General features: G+C 38.5%; 1 protein-coding gene across 1 annotated transcript in view; it reads left to right on the top strand.

The window, feature by feature from the left end:
• LOC137253829 (RYamide receptor-like) overlaps positions 1–19,489 on the top strand; it is a 102,162-nt gene that overhangs the window by 24,406 nt on the left and 58,267 nt on the right. The window lies entirely within an intron of this gene.

Here is a 19,489-nt window from a genome sequence, read left to right as displayed (position 1 = left end):
TTTAGATTTAAAATTGAAGAATTAGTAATGTATCAAAAATATCTAATTTATGGTGCGATTCGCTTGAAATTCGGTATAAGGATACTTTCATCACTAGTATGTTGAGATATATTTCTTTCCTGGAAGTGGACCAGCGATCGACCTTTTCTAAATAAAAGAGTTTTCAAAAATGGGAGCTTTTTGAAAAATGGGCTAGTCTCATATAGTTTCGTAAAGGCTATACAAACAAAGATAATGAAATCGGTCAGCCATATGAAGCACTGAGATAAGTTTATATTTGGTATAGAGATATATGAGGAAATTGTGGTAATATAGGGAGGGGTAATGGGAGTATGAGAAGGAGTTGTAGTAGGGGTGGGTCTAAAACTCGAAGTGGGAAAGGGAATTTGAGGTATAGTGGAAGTAGGACTGTGTTTGGAAGTAGAAATATGTTTACATGGTGGAGGTGGGAATGCGGAGTAGGGGTAGGGGTGGGAAGCAAAATAAATGACAGAGTGAAAGAAAATGAAACACATAGCAAACAGCGAAAGTGAGGCTAAGTTTTTAAATATAGGCACACAAATTTGGGCAGACCCAAGTCTGCTGGCTACTTTAGTCTCTAAATAAGATTTGAAAAATCTGTAGATGAAATTATTAAAGGGGTCAAAGGGTCATATACTTTCGTTTTTACCTCATACATCTTAAAAAGCTATAATGGCCCCTGCGGTACAAACATATATTCACACATATACAAAAACATATATTCATACATGTATGTATATATCCATGCACAAAAATGTAGATGAACAAGTAAGGAAGTTTAAATTCGGGTAAAAACGAACATTACATACCCAGCTCTACATCTGAAATGCTGTTGTTGTTTGTTTTGTGTGCTTAATAGTGTTACAAGACTACGCAATAATACATATACAATATGGTTCTATTCTGAACTAATTTTTCTTCGAGCTTTGGCTCCCAAAACATAGAAAATTGCTTAATTATAAAAGGGGCGTGGCCACGCCCCTTTTTCAGAATTCGAAGTTTTTCCTATTTATTGTTATAAGTCCACTTGGGAAATGAAATACCATTAACATAAAGCTCTTTTTTGCAAAGATATAACTTATTTTATTTGTCCACGACCCTTTTAAAAATCTTTTATATAAAAAGGGCGTGGTCCTTAACGGATTTCGTTAATTTTTCTTCAAAGCATTCCTTATAGTAAAGGCTACCTCTCTGATGAATTTTGTTACGATATGTTTAAAGATTTTTGATTTAAGATTAATATTATTTGTAAAATTTATTTTATCACAAGTGGGCGGTGCTACGGCCATTTTAAATTTTTTTTTTCAAATTTTTGTCAAGAGTTTCATTATCAGTCCAACGTAAAATGTCAACATTCTAGGTGTATTATTTACTAAATAATCAGGTTTTTTGTGTTTTCCAAAATGTTATATATATAAAAAGTGGGCGTGGTTATCAACCGATTTCGCTCATTTTCAATACCAATCTATTCTGGGTCCAGATCGTGTACCAAATTTGGTGAAGATATCTCAATATTTATTTATTTAAGTCTACAGTACCAAATACCTTACAGACTAGAACAAATATCTAGATAAATCCCATACAGGGAAGTAAATATTATATAGAATAATGCAAACACAAGTTTTTACTAACAAATTGCATTAAGTGTTTTTACAAAGTGTTATTTTGAGGAAGCAAGTCAACAACTTTTTCGGTTTTTCCTAGTGAGTAATTTGTATCTTTACTGGCGCCCACCGTGGTGTGATGGTAGCGTGCTCCGCCTACCACACCTTATGCCCTGGGTTCGCACCCCGGGCAAAGCAACATCAATATCTTAGAAATTAAGTTTTTCAATTAGAAGAAAATTTTTCTAAACGGGGTCGCCCTTCGGCAGTGTTTGGCAAGCGCTCCGGGTGTATATCTGCCATGAAAACCTCTCAGTGGAAACTCATCTACCTTGCAGATGCCGTTCGGAGTTGGCATAAAACATGTAGGTCCCGTCCGGCCAATTTGTAGGGAAAATCAAGAGGAGCACGACGCAAATTGGAAGAGAAGCTCGGCCTTATATCTCTTCGGAGGTTATCGCGCCTTACATTTACTTTTTAATTTTTATTTTCAAATATTCATCGCTATCAGAGAAATCATATAATGTGATTTAGTGTCTAAGGTTGTTTTTAAAACTGTTACTTTGTGGCTGAGGTATATTTAAGGGAGGCGAATCTCTCTTCTAAATTAACAATAAATAAAAAAATAAATGTAAGGCGCGATAGTCTACGAAGGCTTTTAGGCCGAGCTTCTCATATAATTTGCGTCGTGCTCCTTTTATTTTTTTTCTATAAATTGGTGGAAATCTACATGTCTTATGCCGACTCTGAAGGGCACCTGGAAGGCAGATGAGTTTTCACTGAGCAGCTTTTCGTGACAGAAATACACTTGGTATGTTTGTCAAGCCACTGGCAAGGGGTGACCCCGCTTAGAAAACTGTCTTTTAATTGAAAAAGCTTGTTTCTAAAACTTGTTTGTTCTTTGCCCTGAGCATGGACCCAGGATGTTGTGATAGGCGGATTGCGCTGGCACCACACCACGGTGACCGCTGCTCTCTCTTCTGCTTTATTGAAATTAATGTAAATTTAACATAACTTAATGTCAACAAACTTCTGCAAATAATTGTTATTGCACAAAATTTAAGAGAGAAAGACCATACTCCGTCCCGATCGTTTATTTTCCGGGTCATATAGTGACTACTCCTGAAACCTAGATATTTCAGATTATTTCTGCACTATTTTGGATGTAATTTTGGTATAGTTTAAAACTTATTTGTAGCAATGTTGGGATCATTTTAGAACTATTTTTATTTTATTTTGGGACTATTTTTGTTTTTTCGGGATTTTTTAGGTTGATGATTTTGTGAAGGCTCTTCTCGGCACTCTTTTGAGATTATGTTGGAACTATTTCGATTTTCGCTATGCCATCATTCTGAAGCCGTTTCGAGATAATTTTGTAATAAAGTTAGCAACTAGTTTCGAAATTATTTGGAATCGTTCAGTAGTATTCAGTAAAAATAATTTTTGAGTAGGAAAATTTATGGGGCTGGGACTATTACCGGGTTATTATTGGCCTATTATATCGAATTCAATTGAAGGGCAGTCAGAAAGAACGGTATTTTTTTAAAGAAAAAAGGGAGTGCGACATATCAAATATGTTTGAGTGAGAATTATAATCTTGGCACAAGCACAGGAGAAATTCGTTAAGTTCGAAATTCGTTTACATTGACAAGGAACACTAAAGTTCACTTCGTTGAGAAGAAATAGGCTTGGAATCGATCCATTCAGTAGATTTTTTATAAAAATTACGCCGGGCATTTCCCTTCGACTAGCAAGAATTGGAAGATTGATAAGGTTTAATCGATTAGTATAATGTGGAAGATTAAATAAAGAGTCCCATTGAAAATTCCTTAAGACAAATAGCAAAAACTGTTTTTGTTTTGATTCGAGCATGTCAGTATCTACTTGAAAACGCGGATTCCAGACTATTGAGCTATACTGTAATATCAGTCTAACCAATGCTGTGAAGAGAGTTTTTGCAACGTAGGGGTCGCTTAATTCTTTTGACCACATTTTCACAAATGCTAAACCACCTTTAACTCTATTGACAGTGGCACTTATATGACAGTTGAATCTAAGTTTGCAGTTGATTGTAACTCTGAAGTCTACAAAAACATTAACACTTTCAAGGTTTTGGTTGTTAATTGTGTAAGAAACTGGTTGTAAATTCCTACGCGAAAAACACATAAATTTACATTTAAGATTATGCGGCATCTAGCTCACATTTGACCAATTAGCTAAGCAATTTAAATTCATTTGGAGCAAAAAACGTTCTTCAATCGACGAATAAGTCTTAAAAAGTTTTACATCATCAGCATACATCAACTTTAGAGAATATTTTGTAGTTGCACAGGTACAGCTTACAAATAGCAAAACCAGAATCGGGCCAAGATGGCTGCCCTGAGGAACTTCGGAGGTGACACTAATGATATTCGAAAACATTTTTTTGGTAACAAATATTTTCCGATTACAAATCTATATCTTTTTGATAAAAATGCGATAACTTTTCGACAACATCGATACTTTTTCGAAAGAAAAATAGAAAATCGATATATTTTCGATAAAAAAACCTACTACCTGTCCATAACATCCATATTTAAAGACAACAAATCGATATTTTTAAAATAGAGAACCAATAACTTTTCGATATTTAACAGATATATCATCTATATTGTTTGCTATCGATGATCAATTTATAACTGTTCGATAACGAATCGCTATCTTGTCTATACCTCGCCGACAGCGCGCCAAAAACAAATGAATAACAAACCGATATCTCATACAAAATAAATTCATACCAGGAAACATGAACCTTACGGTTATTATTGTTTCTTATCCTTTCCTTTTCCATATTTTGGTGTTATGTTATTAGTTCACAGCCAGGGGCGGATTAAAGGAGGGGCTAGCAGGGGCTATAGCCCGGGCCGCAGCATTTGGAGGGCTCCGCGAGCTCGAATAACTAATATATTACGTATTTGCGTACACATAATTCAATTTTGCACCTCAAAATTTATATACAATAGTAATATGGAAAAAAATACATGCACTCGTTAAGAATAAGATAATATAAGCAAGCACATTCAGAGTTCAGACTATAGTAAGTATATCATGACATATACTCATTGTAATCTGAACCCACTTGCTTAGATTATCACAAAAACACTATCGATGGCACATGGAGGTTTACCGCAGAAGCCGTTCGAACGTCGATGCATGTTTTACTTCGCGAAAAACCAAAGAGTTTTTAAAAACGTCATAGTTGCGGCGAGCGGGCACCACTCGATACATGGCGGAACGATACAAGGTGGCAGCATGGGACAGCTGATTATACACTTTTTTATTTGATTTGAAACATCAGCTTCCGACGCAGTACGATTTTGACATTTATCCATCGAATTTACGAAAACAAAGCAGGTACATGGAATTTGTATTTATGTTTGTAGGTATGTCACCATGCTGCCACCTTGTATTGTTCCGCCATGACTCGATACTTGTGTAATGTTTATTTTGGCGGAAAAACAACGAAAGACGAAATCATTGCGAATCAAACTAAGTGTGATATCTTCTGTATAGACCTCAAAATTCCAAAGTGATTGGATCACCTGATTTGTAATTGTCTATCGCTGTCTCATTCTGTATCTCTTTCTATCACCCGCTGAAGCCGGCCCTATGCGCCGCCATATTGAACACCCTGTCAAAACGCTAAAAAGTAACCATATTGAACATCCTTTCAGGCAGTAGACAGATAAGATATCACACTTAGTTTGATTCACAATGGACGATATGGCGATTTTTGAATCGCGCCTATTTTTTATAGTTATAGCGATTTTTAACAAGCGAATGTACAATTTGTTTTCTTGGGTATAAAAAGGGAATGTATAAGTTTGTTTACCGGAGTAGATTCAATGTTATACATTAGTTTAGTATACAGAATATATGAACCAAAATTGCAATAAAAAGAAAAAGACATGTACCTTTTATTGTAAACTGATGTAACGTGAAATTCTAATTTTCTGAGATATTATGATATATTATTAACTGGTTGACGACATTATATTCAGTTTCGTATTACACTCAATGAGATGAAACTAGCGGAAATAGATATTTATGCATCTTTGTTTTATAAATTTTGCTAATTGAAAGTGCTTTGATTTTTAAATGTAAGATGAATCAACCCGAAATAAATCTATAAATATAACACCATAAAAACATGATTTATTTACTATTATTTTTATACTACACCGATGTATTAAGAAATACTCCGTATGAATCTATTCTGAAAGTTGTATTTGGCTGCATAATGCCTTTATAGTAAAGTGAATAATTTTTAATGAAAAATGCAGAGCAAAAATATAGCAAATTCTTCAAACTTTTATAAAAATATTTTTAACAGAAATTTTTCAAACTATTATAAAAATATTTTTAACAGAAATTGACTTACCATTTTCTGTGCCCTAGAAATTAGCCGGAGAATTCAACCATATAATATGACAAAACTTGAATTGCATTCTCAAAAAACTTAAATTTTGAGTTATACTGTTTTCACACAGAAACTTAATTATCTCATTTCACCTGCTAATGAAATCGTAAGTTTTTGTGCTTTCACACAGAAGTAACTCCTCGATTAGTATGAAGGATGAGACGGACAATCATGACGGAACGATACAAGGTGGGAGCATGGTGACATACCTACAAACAAAAAAAATTCCATGTACTTGTAAATTCGATGGAAAAATGTCAAAATCGTACTGCGCCGGTAGTTGATGTATCAAATCAAATAAAAAAGGTTATAATCAGCTGTTCGATGCGGCCACCTTGTATCGTTCCGCCATGCAGACAATGACATTTGCTTTGACAAATGAAATTTTTAAGCACTGAACACACCAAAAACTAAGAAGCGGAAACGGAAGCGGAACGCTGCCAACAGAGTTGCATTGTGCTTTTAACTTCATTAGGCATTCGATTAGCTACTAATGAAATAATAATATATTCGAATTTTGTAGGGAAGATTGAGCTCAATAAGCGTCTTAATGTAGAAAACTGCCTTTATTATTCAATAAGCCGACTGTGTGAAAACAGTATTAAACTGTTTACAACAATACGAGTGGTATATATTTCTATAATTCTGAATGAAATGAAAATGAAATTCTATAATTCTGAAAAAAATGATCATATTTTGTTCCCCATAAGTGGGCGCTATATTCATTTTAGTCGCGGGCCTCGTAAATCTTTAATCCGCCCCTGTTCACAACAACTATATTAGCTATCATCCATTTATGTTAATCTTATCAAAGCGTGATCTATATTTCTTTTAGTAATCAATTGCTCTCTTTCACTGACCATTCCCTTTATTTAGCTTGAAAACGGTCTTTCTTTGTGAGAAACCAAAAGCAGCAGTACTGACATTTAACAGTTGTTTAAAGGAAATTCCTTATGTATGTAGTTGTTTTCACTTAAAATTTTGGTTTCGGGAGCTGTCATTTGCGTTCTTTGTCATATATGTATGTATGTACAAATTTTGCTTTATATAAATAGTAGAGTAATTTATCTTTGCCACTAACCAAACTATCCTTAACGAAAGTTTAATTTAATGCAGGAGAGGGAAAATCTTCGCACAGATGATGTTTGTTTAATTCATGATTCTGGATGCCCGTTACTTAATGAGGGGAGTGGGTATATTAATGGAAAGAGATATAAACTTTATACTTGATTATAATTAATCATTACGAAAGTGATGAGCTCAGATATGGGCCTAGTACATTACATTTGAAGTGCTCTTATCAATTTTTGTAAGTGGCTAGTTAATTCCACTAATTTGATTCTAATAATTTTTTTTTTCATTTGGCTACGGTATTCCCTCTTTTAGAAGGCACAGCAAATGTAGAAAGTTTTGCACGTTGCTGTTAAAATTTATATACGTGCAGCAAATAGTTCAATTGTGAACAATTTTCTTAAATTGAAGTGTTGCTTCTTGAAATTGCTTACAAAATAATTTTTTTTCAGTACCATAAAATATAATATATTCATATCATCTTAAAATATGAAATAATGCGCAGGAAAATCACGCTGGCGGTCTGTTTCTCCTTTTGGTATATGAATAAGAACCGTTGTGGTTTGGTGGCAGCGTGCACCGCCTACCACACTGAAGGCCTTGGGTTAAACCCGCTAGCAAAGTAACATCAAAAACTTAGAAAAAAGGTGTTTACTTAGTTAGAATAAAGTTTTTCTAAGCGACGTCGAAGTACAATTGAGCAAAGCGTCAGCGCATATGCGCCTTGGTAACCACGCTACTGTTGGCAGCCATAATTTCGGAATAGTAAAAGACTTCGCTTCCCAAGGCAGTCGGTTCTATGTACCGGAGCGACTCGGGATTTTTCCCGACCAAGGACTGTCATTTCAGTGTGACCCCATTTAATTTGTTTCGTCCCTCCCACAAATTGTCATCCTCCCAGCAGCTCCTTGCAGCAGGACTGCTACATATTCTCTTACTCCGGGAAGGTATCGAACCCAATCCGGGTCCGTCTCCTCACCCCGGTCCTGAGAAATGGTTTTGCTGCATTTGCCAGAAAAGAATCTTTTTAGGACGGTCATACTCTGTTCAGTGTGTCTCGTGCAAGGGATGGTTGCATCGGACAGGTTGTTCTGGGCTTGATCCCAAAACCCGACGTCCACGTAACTTTTATAAATCTTTTGTGGCTCCTTGCTGCTCACGCCCAAGGGCGTCCCGTAGTCTACGCCTAAGCGTATCCCCGCTACCTTCCAGCAGCTTCGCTGCTCAGCAAGCCACAACAAGTACCCGCTGCTGCTCGCGCCCCACGGCGCCAACAACTCAAACAGCTGATACCACTCATAACTACTACCTTCGTAGTAGAGCTGGTAGCAATGCTGAGCATCAGCCCCTGCCCCCGTCTTCTTCTCCTCCCCTCTTTTCTGGCAGCAATCGGGCAGGTCAGGGAAACAGACTCTTAGTCCCTGCCTCCGTTTGCACCGTCTGCCAGCACAGAATATATAGGTTTGCGACATCCGCCCAATGCAGCTCCTGCCTTGGGTGGTGCCACTTTCCTAGATGTTCTGGTCTCCGCGACGGCAACCCCTCGACGGGTTTCATCGCGCCATGTTGCCAGGTCGCAAACCCAAATCATCCGGGTACCCCAATGCTTGCCCAAGGGCGCCAGTCCCAAGGCCACAACAGCAATTGCGTCCTGGCCTTCCACAACCTAGGCGTAGTCACCCCTCACTTACCCCTAGAGTGGCGGCGTCACCCCTCATGCACTTCAGAATTCTGCAGTTCAACTGTAATGGACTAACTGGGAAGATTACGGAGATAGTCGATTTCATGAAGCGGCACAATATCCGCATTGCTGCGATTCAAGAGACTAAACTCACAGCAAGATCTGCATTGCAGACCTGCTCTGGTTATAATGTCCACAGGAAAGACCGCGAGAGCGGAAATGGAGGCGGCCTCGCGTTTATTATACACCACTCTGTGCAATATCATATATTTGATCCTGGCATCGACCGCAGTGACAATGTCTTAGAACGTCAAGGCCTATCTGTCCGGTCAGGCGATGCAAATCTAGAAATCATCAACATCTACATCCCTCCTGTAACCTGTTGCCCCAGTGGATACCGCCCTAATATCGAGGCCTTACTCACTGGCAACAATCGCATTATCTTAGGCGATTTCAATGCCCATCACGACCTATGGGATTCAAACTTGCGGGCGGACAGTAGGGGTGAGATGTTGGCGGATCAAATAGACGAAACGACGTTCTGCACAATTAACGGAGACGCCCCCACACGTATGGTAGGAAGCTGTCATAGCTCGCAAGATATCTCAATCGTGAGCGCAGAACTCGTAAACTGCGTCAACTGGCAGCCGATGGTAACATTGGCATCCGACCACCTGCCCATACTTATTTCGTTCGGGCGTACCGCCGACTTCATCGTCACCGAAAAACGCACTTTCATAAACTTCAAAAAAGGAAAGTGGGAAGAATATAAATCTGCAACAGACAGCAGCTTTGCTGCCCTCCCTATCCCGACTGATGCCCGCCAAGGGGAGCGTGCCTTCCGTAAGTTCATTGAATCCGCCTCGGCACATTTCATTCCCGCCGGGAGAATTCCCGAAATCCGGCCCCACTTCCCGGCGGAGGCCGCGAGCTTAGCGAGGGAACGCGACCTTATAAGACAGCTTGATCCAGGCGACCCCCAAATAAGGGATATAAACCAACGCATCAGATTGCTTGTGGACGAACACAAGCGGGCGAAATGGGAAGAGCACCTAAGAGGTTGTAACCTCTCTACCGGTGTAGGTAAACTTTGGTCCACCGTAAAGTCCCTATCGAATCCGACTAAACACAAAGACAAAGTTTCCATCGCCTTTGGCGATAAGGTGCTGTCGGATGCGAAAAAATGCGCGAGCGCTTTCTGCCGACAATATATAATGCATCCTACGGTCGACAAAGATAGACGGAGAGCCAATAGACGTGCACATAAACACAAAATCAGCGCGTCACCAATTACCATCACCGCTAGAGAGGTTGAGGACGCCATTGGTCGCGCTAAACCATCCAAAGCAGTGGGCCCAGACGGCATAGCCATGCCGATGCTTAAAAAACTAGGGAAAGAGGGTTTCAAATATTTAGCGCATGTCTTCAACCTGTCTCTTTCCACCTTTGTCATACCCGAGAAATGGAAAATGGCCAAGGTGGTCCCGCTACTAAAGCCTGGGAAACCAGCTAACGTAGGTGAGACATATCGTCCGATATCTCTCCTATCGCCAGTGGCAAAGACGCTTGAAGCCATTTTGCTCCCTCATTTCCAAGCACATTTGCAGCTAGCCCCTCATCAGCATGGCTTCAGAAAACTCCGTAGCACTACCTCCGCGCTAAATGTCATTAGCACCCAGATAAATTGCGGTTTGAATCAATATCCCCACCATAGAACAGTACTCGTAGCGTTAGACCTTTCAAAAGCTTTTGATACGGTAACCATGGCTCGTTACTGGAAGACCTGGAAGGGTCTACCCTTCCCCCATGTCTTAAAAGGTGGACCGCAAATTATCTGGGTGGTCGGCAGGCATCGGTGCAATTCAGAAACGAAACATCAAAACAAAGGAGAATTAAACAAGGGGTGCCACAGGGTGGTGTCCTATCCCCGCTTTTGTTTAATTTCTACATATCTAAGCTACCTTCACCACCGGAAGGAGTCACAATCATTTCCTACGCCGATGACTGCACAATAATGGCCACAGGCCCAGGCCCAAAGATCGATGAGCTATGCAATAAAATAAACGGCTATCTCCCTGATCTCTCCAGTTTTTTCGCCTCGCGAAACCTGTCATTGTCACCGACTAAATCTTCCGCGACCTTATTTACAACATGGACGCCCCAAATGTCGACCATATTGAACATCCACGTCGATGGCACTACGCTACCGACTGTCCTACACCCCAAAATCTTGGGCGTGACGTTTGATCTACATTTTGGTGCGCACGCAACCGCAATTGTTCCAAGAATTCAGAGCCGTAATAAAATCCTCAAATCCCTTGCTGGCAGTACCTGGGGAAAAGATAAAGAAACGCTCTTGACCACATACAAAGCAATTAGCCAGCCGATTACGTGCTACGCGTCACCCATATGGTCGCCAAGCCTAAAAACCACCCACTGGAAGAAACTACAGGCCTGCCAAAATACTGCTCTCAGAATCGCCACGGGCTGTCTTCTTATGTCCCCAGAACACCATCTGCATAATGAGGCGAGAATACTCCCCATTAGGGAGAGAAATGAGATGCTGACCAAACAGTTTCTGTTGAATACCCAGAAACCTGGGCATCCCAACAGACATCTGATTGACGAACCAGCACCGCCTAGGGGCCTAAGGAGTCATCTCCGTAAGCATTTTGAGGAAATACGGCACCTGAGAACCCAGCCGTATGAAGCGGAAAAACACAAGCAGGTCCTTGGTGAACTCCATAGACAGGCGTCGGACCTTTATGTCGGGAATTGCCCGGTGAATCCAGTACTTGAAGAAAAATATCCAGAGCTCGCAGAAGAGGAACGCATACTCCCCAGGGAAACGCGTGTCACTCTTGCTCAACTTCGTTCTGGATACTGTAACAGGTTAAACTCTTACCTATCCAGAATCCACCCCGACATACAAAATGTATGCCCTGCTTGCAATGTGTCCCCACATGACACCAACCATCTCTTTAATTGTAATGTGGAACCAACGCCTCTAACACCCCTTTCCTTATGGTCCACCCCTGTTGAAACGTCAAGTTTCCTTGGACTCCCGTTAGAGGATATTGATGACAATTTGTGATCGGTCGCGGCTATTAGGTGGGGCGAGCATTGCTACAACAACAACAACAACAACAGTAAAAGACTTCGTTTATTTGAGAACCGGTATCAACACTAGCAACAACATTAGCTCTGAAATCCAGCGAAGAATCTCTCTTTCCAATAAATGCTACTTTGGGCTAGGTAGGCAATTGAAAAGTAAAGTCCCCTCTCTTCAAACTAAAATCATACTCTACAGGACACTTATCGCACCCGTCCTGATATATGGTGCAGAAGCATGGACCATAACAACTTCAGACGCAGCGGCTCTGGGAGTGTTCGAGAGAAAAGTTCTACGAAAGATTTATGGACCTCTACGCGTTAGTGATGGCGAGTGCTGAAGAAAATTTAAAGATGAGCTGTAGGAACTCTGCGCAGACATCAACATAGTGCAGCGAATTAAAACGCAGCGGCCGCGCTGGCTAGACTATGTTATGCGAATGAAGGATGACACTCCGGCTAAGAAGGTGTTTCCATCGGAACCCGTCTATGGAAGTAGAGGATGAGAGTGTCCCCCACTCCGCTGGAAGGACCAGGAATTGAAATGATTTGTTGTGACCAATTCGCGCCAGTTGGCAGGACGAAGAAGCCAATTAAGTAAGTAAGTAAGCGGCGTCGCCTCTCGGCAAACACTCCAAGTATATTTGTGCCATGAAAAGCTGCTCGGTGAAAATTAATTTGCCTTAAAGGTGCCATTCGGAATCGGCATAAAAAATGTAGAACCCGGCTCTCAATTTGTAGGAATATTTAAAAAGGATCACGGTGCAATTTGTAAGAGAAGCTCTGCCTTAATCTCTTCGAAGGTAAACCGCGCCAACTATTTATTTTTATTTGGTTTTTCAATGAGTAAGACCCGCGTGCATAAAATTCGTTTTTCGCAGATATTATTTTAATCATCAGAATTACCGAGATCTTGAGACGATATGAAAAAATGTGTATCAATGGAAATGATTTCATGAATATGATTGACGTTGAACGGTCCCAATAATCTACATTTACCTATGTTAACCAAACGTTAAGAGGTAAGTCTATCTCTGGTGTGAAAATATATAATACCAGAGGTTTTACAGCAACGATGTTCCAAATAATCAAAGCTTTAATATTAATCTGTGGCTTATCAGATCTTCATATCTAACAGTTCTGGCTAGCCGTAGAAATGTTAAAAGCATGAAATAATCAAAGCCTTATGATCAAACCCGATAGACGTTGTTCTGTCTTTCTTTATCTATCCAACTACCTCGCTCTTTCTTTCTTCTCCCTTCTGCGTGCACTTTATATACATATTCAGTTTGTGGGAAGTCTTTATGGCTCGTACACTTCAACCTCTACGCTGTCTTAACTGTTTACCTAAGTCGGTCAACTCAATTTCCCTATCCCTTTCAATATTCCATAAATATTTACCCTCTTACACTTCCTGCTCCTTCTCCTATCTTAGTCTTACTCTGTCTCTTACTCTTTATCGTATACTAATGTTATTCTTAGGCTGGCGGCAGAGAGCTCGCAATAAGCTATGCTAGGCGAAGCAATTTTTTTTGTATATATTTTACAAACTTTAAACATTCCTGGCATTCTTGTTACTTTTACAATTTTCCCAGTCCCAGTCCCAGTAGTGGACGAGATCACATGTAAAGGAAAAGAGAATGAGGACTGCAACAAATTGTACGGGTTGATTATAAGACAAAATTCTGTATCCAAAATTCTGGATTCAAAATTCTGAGTTATAAAATACTGTGTGTTAAAATGCCGTGCCCAATATTCTGTTTTTCATAATTCCGTATAAAAAGATTCTGGATAGTCAATATTCTGTTTTTCAAAATGCTGTATTGAAAAATCGGAAAAGTATATGGATAAAGAAAAAAAGTGCGCACTTTTTTCTTTATCCATATGCTTTTCCGATTTTTCAATACAGCATTTTGAAAAACAAAAACAAACTTAGACGAGACTTCTAGTGAAAATATATTTGTATTTCACCACAAACTAAAAAAATATGTATAAATTACTAAACATAATATATGTATTTCACCTTTTCATATCAGAATATGAAACTAATTTGCGTTTAGTGTACCCATAATAAATACACGAGTGTTACCGTTAATTTACATTCTTTCATTTATATATATATCATGTTATTGTAAGTTTTACAAAAATCACCAGACCTACGAAAAGATTAAATAAGAATAGAAACATAAAAACATAACTGTGATTGATTTGTTTTTATTTTTCGTTTATAGCATATGGAAATGCTTTGCTTAGAGAGTTTGCTTTTCCATTGATAGTAGCTGATCAGCGTGATTACTTGAAGGTTAAAAATGTTAAATAATTTAATTTTTATGTGTTACCAGTGAAACGAACACAACTTCTGATAAATATGGCAAACTTGTCTCTAGTTAAATCAAATAAAAGAAAGGATATGTTATGTGTTGCGGAATTTTTTTAATATCTTGAGCGATCCAGAAAAAAAAAAACATTTAATTGGGTCTGCTCCAAAAGAATACGATATAAATGTCTTCCCGCGTTATCACAAAATTTAGTGAAAACCTGCATCATATCATTAAGCATTCTGAATGTCACTCTCATAAACCTTTTGCCGATAGTATTAACGTAGTAAAAGCAAATAATTTGGTGAAAAAGCTAGCGAAAAAAAGTTTCTTAAATACACACCAAATAATCCAGAAATCTGTTGTGGGAACACCCAGAGCCGCGATTACTTACCAAGAACCGTAGCACAAAAAAAAAAAATTAACAGAATCAGAAGGTCAACGGCAATCCTTCATGAGCCGAGATCGCTAGAAGAAATAGATATACCATTTAGTTTGTATGTTTTGGAAAACGAACTTTTCATTTTATCTAAAAAACACCTTCAAAATGAAACTTCGGCACTAAGTCATCAATAGAATTATTTGATAAAAGCGACTGTTGGATTATGGATGGAACTTTCGACGTGGCGCTTCTATAATGCGACTACTTTTCTCGATACACGGCCATGTTGAAGGGCAAATAGTTCCCCTTGTTTTCTGTATAATGAGCAAAAAGTCGCTTTTTAGCTACGAAATGCTGTTTTATGAGTTTATAGAGATAGATGAAGGATATGGAATACAATTACATCCAGAACATATTTTAAGTGATTTTGAATTGGGTTTAGTATCTGCGGCAAACAAATTTTTTCCAGAAGCGAGACTACAGGGATGCTTTTCTCATTTTAATCAAATAATTTGGAGAAAAATACAAAGAGAAAGGTATAAATAGTAACCTAAGTATACATTTTTAAAATAGTGCAACTATCTACTTACAATCTAAAATTTTGTTTTACAGATTGGTTCAGAAATATGGTACTGATACGTGCTTTTCATTACAAATTAGAATGTTAAAGAGCCTGTCTTTTGTTCCCTACGACGAAGTCTCTGAGTACTATAATCATCTGTTGAATAATGTTGATGACACGCATATGAGGAATATTTGCTCATGGTTCGAAGCAAATTATATATACGGAGTCTAATCGCAACCGGAATATTCGCCCAAATTTTGGTCAGCGCACGAGGAGTCTACGAGCATACATTCCCCAAGAACACAAAACAATGTTGAAGCCTGGCATCGTCGCCTTAAGGTTATTGTTGTGAAACGAAATTGTGGGCTGTATAAACTCATAAACGATTTAAAAGCGAGATGCTTTATGCGAAAGCGCAGATTGCCAGAGTTCAAGAGGGCCAAAACGTAAAACGAAATTTGAAAACATTAAAAGCAAATAAAAAAATTAGAAAAATAGCGAAGAAACAATGTGTTTGTTTCCTAAAAAGAATTGCTAAAAATTTAATTGTTCAACAACTTCTTTTCTACATACATACATACATATATTACCTATAATGTCTATTATTTTTGAATTATATATTTGATTCTTAAAAATCGGAATATGTCTGCCTTATTTTCAACAATAAAAACAACCAGAATTTTTGTCTAAAATTATTTGGAAACCAGAATTTTACTTTTCAGGATTATGACCCTTAGTCATTATGTCCACCCAGAATCTTGATTCGAAATTATTAAGTCGCGCAGAATTTTTTTTAGTTTTTGCCAGAAGTTTGACCCAACATCATTTTGAAATACAGACTTTAGTCACTATCCCAAATTGTACATAGGAACTACGAAATGAGCATTGGGCGTTCGACTAACAGAACACGAAGCTGACATCACAGAAACAATACTGCCTTATCACAGCACATCCCAGCTAGTGGACATAAAGCTGATCTGGCAAATACGAAAACTATAGACAAAAACAAACGTGGGAGAGCCAGTAACACATTAGAAAGCTTGAGAATACTGCAGAAGAGGGAAAACACAGGAAACAAAAAAAGAAGACATCGCACATATCGCTGAACTTACCTTTTATGTTTATAACAAACTAGCAGACCCGGCAGACATTGTTCTGCCCTAAATTTGGTCTATCTGCATACAATTTAATAAGATTTTTCCGTCTAATTCTGCCCTCCCCCCTCTTCACTTAATCTTCTTAATCCTTTTATTCACTCCTCCCTTCGTTTTTTCGCATCATCTATCTCTATCTTCGTCTCACTCTATCTCTTTCTCAGTCTCTTTCTCCTTCCCTCTTTTCTCTTATCTCAAGTTCTCATGTTCCTTTATCCATTATTGGCAGTCCAAGAGGGTGGTATCTATTTTGTTCCAGTCCCATTCCGAGCCCAAGTCCTACTCCAAGTCTAAGTTCCAGTCCGTCTCTGGTCTACTTCCCTGAAAAAAGGATCGTAAATACTAATATAGGCAAATTTATATACAAAATTTCAGGAAAATCGAATAGTACGTATGTAAGTAGGTATGTGGGTATCATTAATTCATGTCTATATTTCGGCTTCGCATGCATATTTATCAGTATTGCCAGGTTGATGCGACTAAATCGAATATCACAATGAAAATTAATCTAAAGCTCTCAGCAATAGCTTTCGTTTGATATCCACATTACACACTCATTCCAGGGGTATCCGGGTCCACGTTTTGGCCTATATCTCGAGACCATAGTCACCAATAGGTTTGAAAACTACCCTGTACTAAAGCACACACCAACAGCTCCAAATAGATACACATAATGTAAAAACACATCCTGGTATTACCCTGATCTACGGTTTGGCCTATATTTCGAGACCCTAGTCACCAAGAGGTATGAAAACTACCCTGTACTAAAGCATTCATCACCAGCTTTCATTTGTTATCCATATTGTATAAACGCATTCTAGGGGTAACCGGGTCCACGTTTTGGCCTATATCTCACGACCCTAGTCACCCAGGGGTACGAAAAATTCCCCGTATCAAAGTAATAATAAACAGTTTCCATTTGATAGCCATATTGTAGAAACAAATCTCAGGACTATCTTAGCATAAACAAGTAAGGAAGGTTAAGTTCGGGTGTAACCTAACATTACATACTCAGTTGAGAGCTATGGTGACAACATAAGGGAAAATAACCATGTAGGAAAATGAACCGAGGGAAACCCTGGAATGTGTATCAAATGAAAGGCGTTAAAGAGTATTTTATGAGGGAGTGGGCCATAGTTCTATAGGTGGATGCCATTTAGGGATATAGCCATAAAGGTGGATCAGGGTTGACTCTAGAATGCGTTTGTACGATATGGGTTTCAAATGAAAGGTGTTAATGAGTATTTTAAAAGGGAGTAATCCTTAGTTCCATAGGTGGACGCCATTTCGAGATATCGCCACAAAGGTGGACCAGGGGTGACCCTAGAATTTGTTTGTACAATATGGGTATCAAAAAAAAGGTGTTAATGAGTATTTTAAAAGGGAGTAATCCTTAGTTTCATAGGTGGACGCCGTTTCGAGATATCGCAATAAGGTGGACCAGGGGTGACCCTAGAATTTGTTTGTACAATATGGGCATCAAACGAAAGGTGTTAATGAGTATTTTAAAAGGGAGTGGGCCTTAGTTCTATAGGTGGACGCCGTTTCGAAATATCGCCCTAAAGGTGGACCAGGGGTGACTCTAGAATATGTTTGTACAATATGGGTATCAAAAGAAAGGTATTAATAAGGGTTTTAAAAGGGAGTGGTGGTTGTTGTATAGGTGGTCGCCTTTTCGAGATATCGCCATAAAGGTGGACCAGGGGTGACTATAGAACGCGTTTGCACGATATGGGTATCAAATGAAAGGTGCTAATGAGTATTTTAAAAGGGAGTAATCCTTAGTTCCATAGGTGGACGCGGTTTCGATATATCGCCATAAAGGTGGAGCAGGGGTGACCCTAGAATTTGTTTGTACAATATGGGTATCAAAAGAAAGGTGTTAATGAATATTTTAAAAGGGAGTGGGCCTTCGTTCTATAGGTGTTCGCCTTTTCGAGATATCGCCATAAAGGTGGACCAGGGGTGACTCTAGAATGAGTTTGTACGATATGGGTATCAAATTAAAGGTATTAATGAGAGTTTTAAAAGGGAGTGGTGTGAAGGCGTTTTCCAGATATCGACCAAAATGTGGACCAGGGTGACCCAGAACATCATCTGTTGGATACAGCTAATTTATTTATATATGTAATACCAAGATTTTAAGGGTTTTTTATTTCGCCCTGTAGAACTTTTTCATTTTCTTCTACTTAATATGGTAGGTGTCACAACCATTTTATAAAGTTTTTTCTAAAGTTATATTTCGCGTCAATAAAACAATCCAATTACCTTACCATGTTTCATGCTTTTTTTCGTATTTGGTATAGAATTATGGCATTTTTTCATTTTTCGTAATTTTCGATATCGAAAAAGTGGGCGTGGTCATAGTCGGATTTCGTTCATTTTTCATACCAAGATAAAGTGAGTTCAAGTAAGCACGTGAACTAAGTTCATTAAAGATATGTCGATTTTTGCCCAAGTTATCGTGTTAACGGCCATGCGGAAGGACAGACGGACGCCTGTGTATAAAAATTGGGCGTGGCATCAACCGATTTCGCCCATTTTCACAGAAAACTGTTATCGTAAGAGAAGCTATACCCCTGCCAAATTTCACAAGGATTGGTAAATTTTTGTTCGACTTATGGCATTACAAGTATTCTAGACGAGTTAAACGAAAAAGGGCGGAGCCACGCCCATTTTGAAATTTTCTTTTATTTTTGTATTTGGTTGCACCATATCATTACTGGAGTTGAATGTTGACATAATTTACTTATATACTGTAAAGATATTAAATTTTTTGTTAAAATTTTACTTAAAAAAAAAATTTTTTTTTAAAAGTGGGCGTGGTCCTTCTCCGATTTTGCTAATTTTTATTAGGCGTACATATAGTGATAGAAGTAACGTTCCTGCCAAATTTCATCAAGATATCTTCAACGACTGCCAAATTACAGCTTGCAAAACTTTTAAATTACCTTCTTTTAAAAGTGGGCGGTGCCACGCCCATTGTCCAAAATTTTACTAATTTTCTATTCTGCGTCATAAGTTAAACTCATCTACCAAGTTTCGTCCCTTTAGCTGTCTTTTGTAATGAATTATCGCACTTTTTCGGTTTTTCGAAATTTTCGATATCGAAAAAGTGGGCGT

The sequence above is a fragment of the Eurosta solidaginis genome, chromosome 5 (assembly GCF_040869045.1).
Source record: "Eurosta solidaginis isolate ZX-2024a chromosome 5, ASM4086904v1, whole genome shotgun sequence".
NCBI classification, from domain to species: Eukaryota; Metazoa; Arthropoda; class Insecta; order Diptera; family Tephritidae; genus Eurosta; species Eurosta solidaginis.
The sequence above is the reverse complement of the archived record's forward strand: the minus strand, read 5'-3'. Positions and strand labels throughout refer to the sequence as shown.